This window comes from Oncorhynchus nerka, linkage group LG10, assembly GCF_034236695.1.
Source record: "Oncorhynchus nerka isolate Pitt River linkage group LG10, Oner_Uvic_2.0, whole genome shotgun sequence".
Lineage (NCBI taxonomy): Eukaryota > Metazoa > Chordata > Actinopteri > Salmoniformes > Salmonidae > Oncorhynchus > Oncorhynchus nerka.
The window spans coordinates 37,096,077-37,107,126 of NC_088405.1; the positions used below are offsets into that span (position 1 = coordinate 37,096,077).

At 40.8% G+C, this 11,050-nt stretch overlaps 1 long non-coding RNA gene across 2 annotated transcripts; it reads right to left on the bottom strand.

The window, feature by feature from the left end:
- Positions 1 to 1,724: 1,724 nt before the first annotated feature.
- Positions 1,725 to 9,188, bottom strand: LOC115135260 (uncharacterized). Of its 2 annotated transcripts, XR_003864477.2 has the most exons (4): positions 8,663 to 9,188; positions 3,183 to 3,307; positions 2,566 to 2,691; positions 1,725 to 2,298 (listed from the first exon to the last, which is right to left on the bottom strand). It is a non-coding gene; the product is annotated as an uncharacterized LOC115135260 (long non-coding RNA). The 2 variants fall into 2 exon arrangements; XR_010464856.1 differs by lacking the exon at positions 3,183 to 3,307 and having other exon boundaries at positions 8,663 to 9,179.
- Positions 9,189 to 11,050: the final 1,862 nt, after the last annotated feature.

The window sequence follows — 11,050 nt, forward strand, 5'->3', positions numbered from 1 at the left end:
ATTCTTTTCTGCAGATCCTCTCAAGCTCTGTCAGCTTGGATGGGGAGTGATACTGCACAGCTATTTTCAGGTCTCTCCAAAAATGATCAATGGAAACAGACTTGACCCGAAACCACTCCTGCATTGTCTTGACAGTGTGTGTTTAGGGTCGTTGTCCTGATGGAATGTGAACCTTAGTTCCAGTCTGAGGTCCTGAGCAGGTTTTCATCAAGGATCTCTCTGTACTTTGCTCCTTTCATCTTTCCCTCAATTCTGACTAGTCTTCCAGTCCCTGCCTATGAAAAACATTCCCACAGCATGATGCTGCCACCACCATGCTTCACCGTAGGGATGGTGCCAGATTGCCTCCAGACGTGATGCTTGGCATTCAGGTCAAAGAGTTCAATCTTGGTTTCATCAGACCAGAGAATCTTGTTTCTCAAGGTCTGAGAGTCCTTTAGGTGCCTTTTGGCAAACTCCAAATTGTGTTAGTCTTATGTTGATTTTAATAATAATGGATTTATTTTTAATTGTGTATATTCTCAATGGATTTATTAAAATAGACGCCCACCACTACTACCACTCGTCCCCGGCATCCCGGCATGTGCACGGGAGGTATAAACGGTGTATGTAGATGAGAATGTGGTAAAAATGTTTGTAAGGGGGTAATATAAACATTGCCCCCCAAAAATTACAGGCTAAATACCATAACTCCTATAAAAAGGAAAGCAGTAATAGAGATACTGTTGATTTTACCAAATGCAATAGTTTTGTGATTCTTCTAGTGCACCATCCCTCATCATGTTTTGTTTTGTCCAGAAGGGGGCACTGTATAACTGCAAGTCTAGTTACATTTAGGATCTTACAGGCTTCTGTCACCTCTCTTTATATTTGCCAATTTGGACTCGACTCAATACCTTAAAGGCCATTATGCTGTAGTCATTGACACTGAAGACTGAACTGCCTTGTGTGTGTGTCTTCACAGTGACAAAAGGGGTGGACGGCACAAGGACTAGTTTGCCTCTATTTTGTTCAGACAGTGCTGTTTGGCTTTGCCTCTCAGCCTGCTTCTCAAATACAAACCTGACCACAGGCCCAAACAACACAGAACAGGAAGACCCTGCTGCAGAACAGAGTCTATAGTCTTCATAGACGACACCACCACTTCCTCAGCAAATACTGAGTGGCCATGGCATGCTGTGAACTTTTATCTGCTAACTGTTTTATATGTTTGGGATCATGATGGTTATTAGTGATTCCAGCTTGCTTACAGCGCTCAGAGAGGACCATAGACACAAAAAAAACATTCAAGCCGTCAAAACTCTTCATAAAACATAACTATTGTTAAGCTTCCCACCACACACCTAACATTCCTCAGAAAATAAATGATCTTCTTTGACCCAGAACATATTTTAGGACAAAATGCAATGCACTGTTTAAACAGAGATTATCACAACGTTCAAAATGACAAAATATTGTCTTGTTTTATATCATGATGGAAAAGCATGAAGTTTTCCTACAAAATGTTTTCTAATCATAACGCTAGAGCATTCTCCAATTTTAAGTTCAGATCGCCCATTTTAATCACTGTTTACATTACGCTTGTTTTATGAAAAAAAGACTACAGATGCTTCTTAACTTGCCTTATATTACATTATATTAATACATTTGCCTTTAAGCATGGACAAGCTTGGGATTTATCCACAAATCGAGTCTATTAATATAGATAAGGGATAAGATGAGAGTTGAAGAGTGAAGTTCTCGTTTATAACACGTGACAAATAAAAATGTGATTGATGAACAAACTTGGCTCTTTGCAGCTACTTAGTTTTTTCCCACCTCTGTCTGTTACGCTGTCTTCGCGTGTGCTTGGACAGCTCTGACGAGGACATAACATCATCATGGCCCATGATTGGTGACTCAGCATTGGCATTATGACTATGTTCAGAATTGTATGTGTTGATCAGACATGTATTTGATCATTTAAAAATAGGCCAGCATAGTCAAAATATTGAGAAATAACAGTGAAACATGACATAAAAAATATATATTAGAGCACTAAGCCTAATATAGGCACCTGGCCCGGCCTACACTGTGCATGACCATTGATTCATACAATTTGTCAAACTAATTTCCCATCCAAATGCAAAAATATATATAAAAAGTGACAAAATGGGATATCACATGAATTACTTAAGCTTTAGGAAATGCAACCAACTACAGAGATTGATGGGGAGGGGAGTGGGAGAGGGACCCATAAACCCCGCTTCAATCAAGTAGGCTTCAGTCACCCACTTTTGCTTCAGTCATCCCCATTGCCTGTAATGTTTTTGAAAAGGGAAATGTGTGTTAAATGGGTAGTGAATATCATTTCCTTTTATTTACTGTTCTGAGTTATGATGTTATCAATTCGTTGATGTAGGGATCTACTCATTCTATGCAAAATTTTCAGCTATTTTTGAAGTACTCAATTTGAAATATGCAATATTTGGTTGTGCACTTTTTTGTGAAAATTGTCATTGTTTGTATTTGGAAGTTGTGTGCCTGAAATGCTCAATTGATTTGAAATGAACAACTACGACTTACAGTATGTTGTGTCTGTCTTCACAGCAAATCCCCCTTTGGTATGTCTTCACAGGCTTCACAGCATATCCCCAAGGGAAAGCTGATTTTGTATCACAGCATTTCTGCTGCCGGTGGTTGCCTGGGAAACTGTGCAGACAGAGTAGATGTTACATTTTCTAAATTGTCTATCGAAACAGCTTGATGATAGTGGGAAGACAAAATGAATCATCGTGGTTCCCCAAAATCATCATGATTAGCCCCAATGACACAAGCTAAATAAATCAACTGTAAGACAACAACCCACACAATGGCAGAATATGATTGTCAGGGGTAAATTACAAGTACAATACACACCGCACCTTTTGCGGACGACATTACTTTGTGTCAGCTGTGTGCTGGCAGTTCGACCTAGGATGCTTGAAGCCAACTTATGGTTGATTCTAAAATGTGGTGGAAGGCTTTGTATGGAGGGTGTAACGCAATTGCGGATCCTCCAGAAGCATGCAAAGGCAGAATTCTGCCGCATCGCTGTGCGCCTCCCAAATGTTGTAACAATGCGGAGGGCTCCGTATAGCTCCGCATTGACATGATTGGTTGACAATAGGTGGGGGTGGGAGGTCCTGTACAAACAAACTCACTTCCTTGACAACTGCTCTGCGCTGCTCCACGAAGAGCAAAAACTATGAATGCCGTGACTTCTGCAGTGTCCATATCAAGATAAATACTGCATGGCCAATGCAGACGTCAGCTTGACCACGCAGTCCTTTAGGGATGGATGAACAAAAAACATAATGACTATCAGGTGTGTTACAGAAAATATAGCGTTCAGAAGTGAAAACAGCCACAGTGTCAGACTCATCAAACTGATACTTATTATGATCAACGCTTGCAAGATCCACTTTTTTAGTTTAGTTTAATAATTCAACCATTTAAAAAAAACAAGCACACATAAAACTTGAAAAAGCCATACATGCACATGAATAAAATCATCGAGGATAACACACAATAAAGTCTGGGACTTATTTCCATTGTGGTCCTCTTGAGACAAGATGGCTAGACAAGATCGAACACAGTATGGCAGTGAAATAATAAAACAGAAGAACATCTCTCATCATTCCAGTTACATCATAGGGGTTATTCATATGGGTACAGAAGACAAACATATTTTTACTTTATTTTTAAAGCTGCCCAGAGAGGAACATTGTTTTTATGGGCAGAGGCAACTCATTCCATTCTGAGGCTCCAGTATACAAGAAAGTACCTTTCTCTGCATTACTCCTGAACCTGTATAAGCACACATCAGCAACACCTGATCTCAAATCAAATGTTATTTGTCACATACACATGGTTAGCAGATGTTAATGCGAGTGTAGCGAAATGCTTGTGCTTCTAGTTCCGACAATGCAGTAATAACCAACGAGTAATCTAACCTAACAATTCCACAACTACTACCTTATACACACACAAGTGTAAAGGGATAAAGAAAATGTCCATAAAGATATATGAATGAGTGATGGTACAGAACGGCATAGGCAAGATGCAGTAGATGGTATAGAGTACAGTATATACATATGAGATGAGTAATGTAGGGTATGTAAATACACTTCTCAAAAAAATAAAGGGAACACAAACAACACAATGTAACTCCAAGTCAATCACACTTCTGTGAAATCAAACTGTCCACTTCGGAAGCAACACTGATTGACAATAAATTTCACATGCTGTTGTGCAAATGGAATAGACAACAGGTGGAAATTATAGGCAATTAGCAAGACACCCCCGATATAGGAGTGGTTCTGCAGGTGGTGACCACAGACCACTTCTCAGTTCCTATGCTTCCTGGCTGATGTTTTGGTCACTTTTGAATGCTGGCGGTGCTTTCACTCTAGTGGTAGCATGAGACGGAGTCTACAACCCACACAAGTGGCTCAGGTAGTGCAGCTCATCCAGGATGGTACATCAATGCGAGCTGTGGCAAGGTTTGCTGTGTCTGTCAGCGTAGTGTCCAGAGCATGGAGGCGCTACCAGGAGACAGGCCAGTACATCAGGAGACGTGGAGGAGGCTGTAGGAGGGCAACAACCCAGCAGCAGGACCGCTACATCTGCCTTTGTGCAAGGAGGAGCAGGAGGAGCACTGCCAGAGCCCTGCAAAATGACCTCCAGCAGGCCACAAATGTGCATGTGTCTGCTCAAATGGTCAGAAACAGACTCCATGAGGGTGGTATGAGGGCCCGACGTCCACAGGTGGGGGTTGTGCTTACACCCCAACACCGTGCAGGACGTTTGGAATTTACCAGAGAACACCAAGATTGGCAAATTCGCCACTGGCGCCCTGTGCTCTTCACAGATGAAAGCAGGCTCACTCTGAGCACATGTGACAGAGTCTGGAGACGCCGTGGAGAACGTTCTGCTGCCTGCAACATCCTCCAGCATGACCGGTTTGGCGGTTGGTCAGTCATGGTGTGGAGTGGCATTTCTTTGGGGGGCCATGTGCTCGCCAGAGGTAGCCTGACTGCCATTAGGTACCGAGATGAGATCCTCAGACCCCTTGTGAGACCATATGCTGGTGCGGTTGGCCCTGGGTTCATCCTAATGCAAGACAATGCTAGACCTCATGTGGCTGGAGTGTGTCAGCAGTTCCTGCAAGAGGAAGGCATTGATGCTATGCACTGGCCCACCCGTTCCCCAGACCTGAATCCAATTGAGCACATCTGGGACATCATGTCTTGCTCCATCCACCAACACCACAGACTGTCCAGGAGTTGGCGGATGCTTTAGTCCAGGTCTGGGAGGAGATCCCTCAGGAGACCATCCGTCACCTCATCAGGAGCATGCCCAGGCATTGTAGGGAGGTCATACAGGCACGTGGAGGCCACACACACTACTGAGCCTCATTTTGACTTGTTTTAAGGACATTACATCAAAGTTGGATCAGCCTGTAGTGTGGTTTTCCACTTTAATTTTGAGTGTGACTCCAAATCCAGACCTCCATGGGTTGATAAATTTGATTTCCATTGATAATATGTGTGATTTTGTTGTCAGCACATTCAACTATGTAAAGAAAAAAGTATTTAATAAGAATATTTCATTCATTCAGATCTAGGATGTGTTATTTTAGTGTTCCCTTTATTTTTTTGAGCAGTGTATAAAAGTGGCATAGTTTAAAGTGGCTAGTGATACATGTATTACATAAAGATGGCAAGATGCAGTAGATGATATAGAGTACAGTATATACATATGAGATGAGTAATGTAGGGTATGTAAACATTATATTAAGTGGCATTGTTTGATCTGATCTGGTGCAGTGATTGTGTGCATCCCTAACACGGGGAAAGTAATCACTTAGAAATCTGGGCGCAGGACCATAAATACTCCTGTAAACCAAACCTAGTCTAATCTGGGACATCCTAGCCTCAACAGGCAGCCAGTTTAGTTCCTGGAAGCAGCTCCTGCCTATACGAGTATATGGACTCACCTTCAATACTACCATGTTCAGCTTATTCTGGGCTATCTGGAGCTTCCCCTTCATACGTTTAGATAAGCCCCCAAACCAGGAAGTACTAGTATAGTCAAATGGCATTGAATGGGGGCAGTAGCTATCACTTTCATGGAGTCCTCGTGGAGTCCTTATCAAGCAGCTTGGACTTTCTAGCCAAAAACTTAGTCCTGGTATTAAATTCTCTAGGGTAGGGGGCAGCATTTGGGAATTTTGGATGAAAAGCATGCCCAAATTAAACTGCCTGCTACTCTGCCATAAATAGAATATGCATATAATTAGTAGATTTGGATAGAGAACACTCTGAAGTTTCTAAAACTGTTTGAATGATGTCTGTGAGTATAACAGAACTCATATGGCAGGCAAAAACCTGAGAAAAAATCCAACCAGGAAGTGGGAAATCTGAGGTTTGTAGTTTTTCGACTCTTGCCCTATCGAAAAGTGTCTATGGGGTCATGTTGCACTTCCTTAGGCTTCCACTAGATGTCAACAGTCTTTAGAACCTTGTTTGTTCACGTGAGAGCGACCTGCATTCCATTGCATTTCTGAAGACAAAGGAATTCTCCGGTTGGAACATTATTGAAGATAATATATCTTATATATTATTATTATTATTAGATATACATCGCTTGACATGGCTCTGACCTAACATAATCATTTGTTTTTCTTTTGTCGTAAAGCCTTTTTGAAATCGGACACTGTGGCTGGACAACAAATGTATCTTTAAAAATAGTGTAAAATACATGAGGAATTTTAATTATGGGTTTTCTGTTGTTTTGAATTTGGTGCCCTGCAGTTTCACTGGCTGTTGACAGGTGGGACGCTACCGTCCCACGTACCCTAGAGAGGTTAACCTTCCCTAGCACCTTATTGGCCATGCTCACACCTCCCAAGCTTCCATCAAGGATACATCCCAAGTAGTTAACAGAGGTTTTAGTAGTCAACACCTCACCCCCTAACTCCACTCTGATTTCAGACAAACTACACAATTTAGGTCTGGATCCAAAAATAATTGCTTCAGTTTTCTATAAGTGCAGAGATAGCTTTTTATCTCCAAGCCATTTGCTAATGGTAGTAAGCTCTGTATGCTCTCCAACATAGTTTTACTTTTGTAAGACACCAGAAGTGTAGAGTCTGCCACATAAAGAAAAATACAGCAAGTACAAGCATCTTTCATATCATTAATATACAATAAAAACAGCAAAGGCCCAAGCATGCTCCCCTCCGGAACACCACAACACATTGGTTTTGCCTGAGACAGTGAACCATTACCTCGATTACTTGCTCCCTTCCTAATAAATAGGACTTTACCCAGCCTAGAGGGATACTGCTTAACCCCAGTGCTTCCAATTTGGAGATTAGGAGACAGTGGTTAACTGTATCAAATGCCTGCTGTAGGTCATGCAGTACCATTCCACAGATTTCAATCATCAATCTCTTTCCTGATGAAGTCAGTCACGTAAAGTAGACAATCAGTGGAGTATGTTTTTCTAAAACCCGACTGAAAATCATACATTAGACCCTGTTTGTTAACATATTCATACATTTGCTCATGTACAACTCTCTCCAGGATCTTTGATGTTACACAGAGGATAGATACAGGCCTATAATTCTAAGGGGCAGACTTTATCCCCTACTTATACAGAGGTATAACTTTAGCTTGTTTCATGTCCCTGGGAAAGGTGCCTTGTTCAAGAGAGATGAACGATATACGTAATATGAGGGCCAATTTGCTCAGCAGAATCTATAAGAAACCTTGCAGTAATATTATCCAGGCCTGTGGCTTGGGAGCATTTAAACTCTGCCAGCATACGGACTATTTTGGCTGTTGCTACCTTTGCAAAAGAAAAAGTGTTTGGCTGAACCCCTAACTTTACATAATACTTCTTCACTTGGTTGCTTCCATACAAACCAGAACTTGTGGGCAGCTTGCTAACCAGCTTGCTGGCAACATAAGTAATTTTTTTTTTTTTTAAATAGAAAAGTTTCATTGGTAACCTCTGCTTTTTCATATACCACCTCCCCCTTGACGTTCAATCCAATGCTGTTTAGTTTGTTTTTGGTAGTACTACTACAGCCTAGTTCATTAAAATGATTTCCAAAGCTTTTTAGGGTCATTTTTGCTGTCAATTATTTTCTCAGCAAAGAAACCACCTGTAGCTTCATCCATCCTGCTCTGTGCTTCATTTCTGTGACGTTTATATAGGACAAAATCATGCTGCTCTTGAGAGTTCTTACATTTTTTAAAGGCCTTATTCCTTGCTTGGATATATTTTATAATCTCATGATTAAACCGAGGGCTAGATCTCTGCTTTATCCTGGCCCATCTAATAAAGCCGTCACATTCACCACATCAAGGAATCTACATTTAAAAGACTTCTCAGGCACTGTCTACTGCTACACTATCTAGCACAGGTGACCAATCAATTTTACCCTCTTCCTCCCTAAACTTTTCAACACAGTATTTGTTGAGTCCTCTGATTCTAACGGTTTTGTGACACTTAAATATATATTTAAACATCCTTGTGCAAAATGTAATAAAATGATCACTGATTCCATATACTATTACTACAATCTGCGATATTTTAGATTTATCAGACACCAATATTAAGTCAATCATACTTCGCGCTTTTTCACATATCCTGGTGGGAAGTGTCAATGATGGTACTGCAGCCGTCTTCAGGATTAGCTTCCTGGCAAGACCCATCGGATGTTCCCATCGGAATTTCGCTCGAAATGCGCACAGTACTCACATACATAATCCCAATGTTCGGTGTAGCCTGTCCACCCGAAGAGAAAAAACAGCCACTGATGTCGGATGTGTTCATTCTTCTAAAATAGTGTACCGTTAAATTAACACTATGGCATCCGGTCAAAACACAGTGTGCTTTTTCGCGCATGCTGGTAAGTAAATTAGCTTGCTAGCTAAAAGTCACAACACGAATGAAAAGGCTGAAAGATGCTGGTAACTATCAGCTTTTTTTTAACCCCTTCGTCCAATTGGTAGTTACAGTCCACAACCGCGCTGCTTCTTCTTGACACGATGCCCACTTAACCCGGAAGCCAGCCGGAGGAGGAAACACCGTACACCTGGAACGTGTCAGCGTGCACTGCGCCCAATCCGCAAACAGGAGTCGCTAGTGCGCGATGGGACAAGGATATCCCTCCCGGCCAAGCCCTCCACTAACCCGGACAAAGCTGTTCCAATTGTGCGCCGCCTGCGACAGTTAGGACTCGAACCCAAAATCTCTAGTGGCACAGCAATGCAGTACCTTGCGCCACTCGTGCTATTTTTTATTATTTTTTATTTTATTAATATCAAATCGATACATAAAGCACATGAGGGAACACAAGCATACATAGATTACAAACAATAGACAATCGAGCTAGGGGGTACAATATCACATTACAATTACACAAGGACCTTAAGGGACATGCATATACTTACAATTCTAACAGCTTTTTTGTTAGTAGAGCATTTAACCGCCTTAAAATACAGTTCAATTTCTTTTTGTAGGGTACGACAAATGTGGTTTTCTGTTTGTAAATGTACATTTGTGTATATGAAATTTGGCCAAAAGAATAATGAAATTAATTACATAAAAATGATTCCGCTTATTTCTATTGTATGTAAAGAATCCAAACAGTACATCTCTCCACAATAGTGTAACATCTTCATAAATGTGTTCAATTATAAACCTACTGATGTCTTGCCAGTTTTCTTACATGCATACAATGCCAAAAAAGATGCACAACTGTTTCTGGGTGGTCATTACAAAAGGAGCAATTTGAGTTGATGTTTTCCTTAAACTTCTTCATATAGTGGTTGGCAGGATAATATTTATGAATAATTTTAAAGGAAACTTCCTTAATTTTGTTAACAAGTAGGTATGTGTGTGGCAACATCTAAACTTTTTTCCAACAGATACCACTCGTGCTATTTTATGGGTTGTAAATAAAACCGTATGACGCGCACATGTGATGGTTTTAATGCGTTCCAGAATTATAGTAGTTACGATTATATGATGCTACCATTGGTTTATAACATATCCAGCGTTTGACATGGGGGAGGGGAATAGTAACTTTATGATCAACTTTCTCAATTTACCAGCTGCAGTCATTTTTCATACTTGGGTCAACCTAGTATTCTATAGTGAGTGGCGCTGCCGTCTAATGCACTGCATCTCAGTGTTAGAGGCGTCACCACAGACCATGGTTATATTCCAGGCTGTATCACAACCGGCCGTGATTGGGAGTCCCATAGGGCGGTGCACAATTGGCCCAGCGTCGTCCGGGTTAGTGTTTGGCCGGGGTAGGCCGTCATTGTAAATAGGAATTTGTTCTTAACTGGCTTGCCTAGTTAAATAAATCAATATTATGAACTGGTTTCATCTAAATATCATCCAATTTGATGAAAAACACGATTTTTACTGTAAGCAAAGGTCAATGCATTTAAATTGCATGCCCTATAACAGGTGTCAAACTCATCAGCGCAAGGGCCAGACATAGCTTATTATGTTTGTTTAAAATAAAAACATGCATACAACTGCAACCCAAACTGGCCATTGTTTTATTAGAAAAAAATATGGCACTTTATAATGTCCACTTAAAAACATAGGATGCTGTATATAGCATTTTACATATTAAAACAAAAAAAGAGAGAAATGATATTAGTCCAGCCTTTGCCGCTGTGCTTGCAGATGTGCATAATAAGCTGTGACCCAAATCAACAAGTATTTAATAACTCCAAATAACAAAAATGTAGCTAGGCAGTTGTAACATTTATCCTACACTTAAAACATTTTTCTTTTTTGCATTACATAGATAACCTGTGCGGTTGAATGCAGCTTCGCTGTATAAAATATCTTGTAGGCCTAGTTGAGTAGCCAGCCTAGGCTACTGCTCAATTGTTGCTGTAATAGACCTACATGTTTCTCCTTTGCGTGGTGTTTTGTTTTATGGTTATTCATTGTCAAGCTTTAAAAACGAAACCCACACTGCAACATTTTA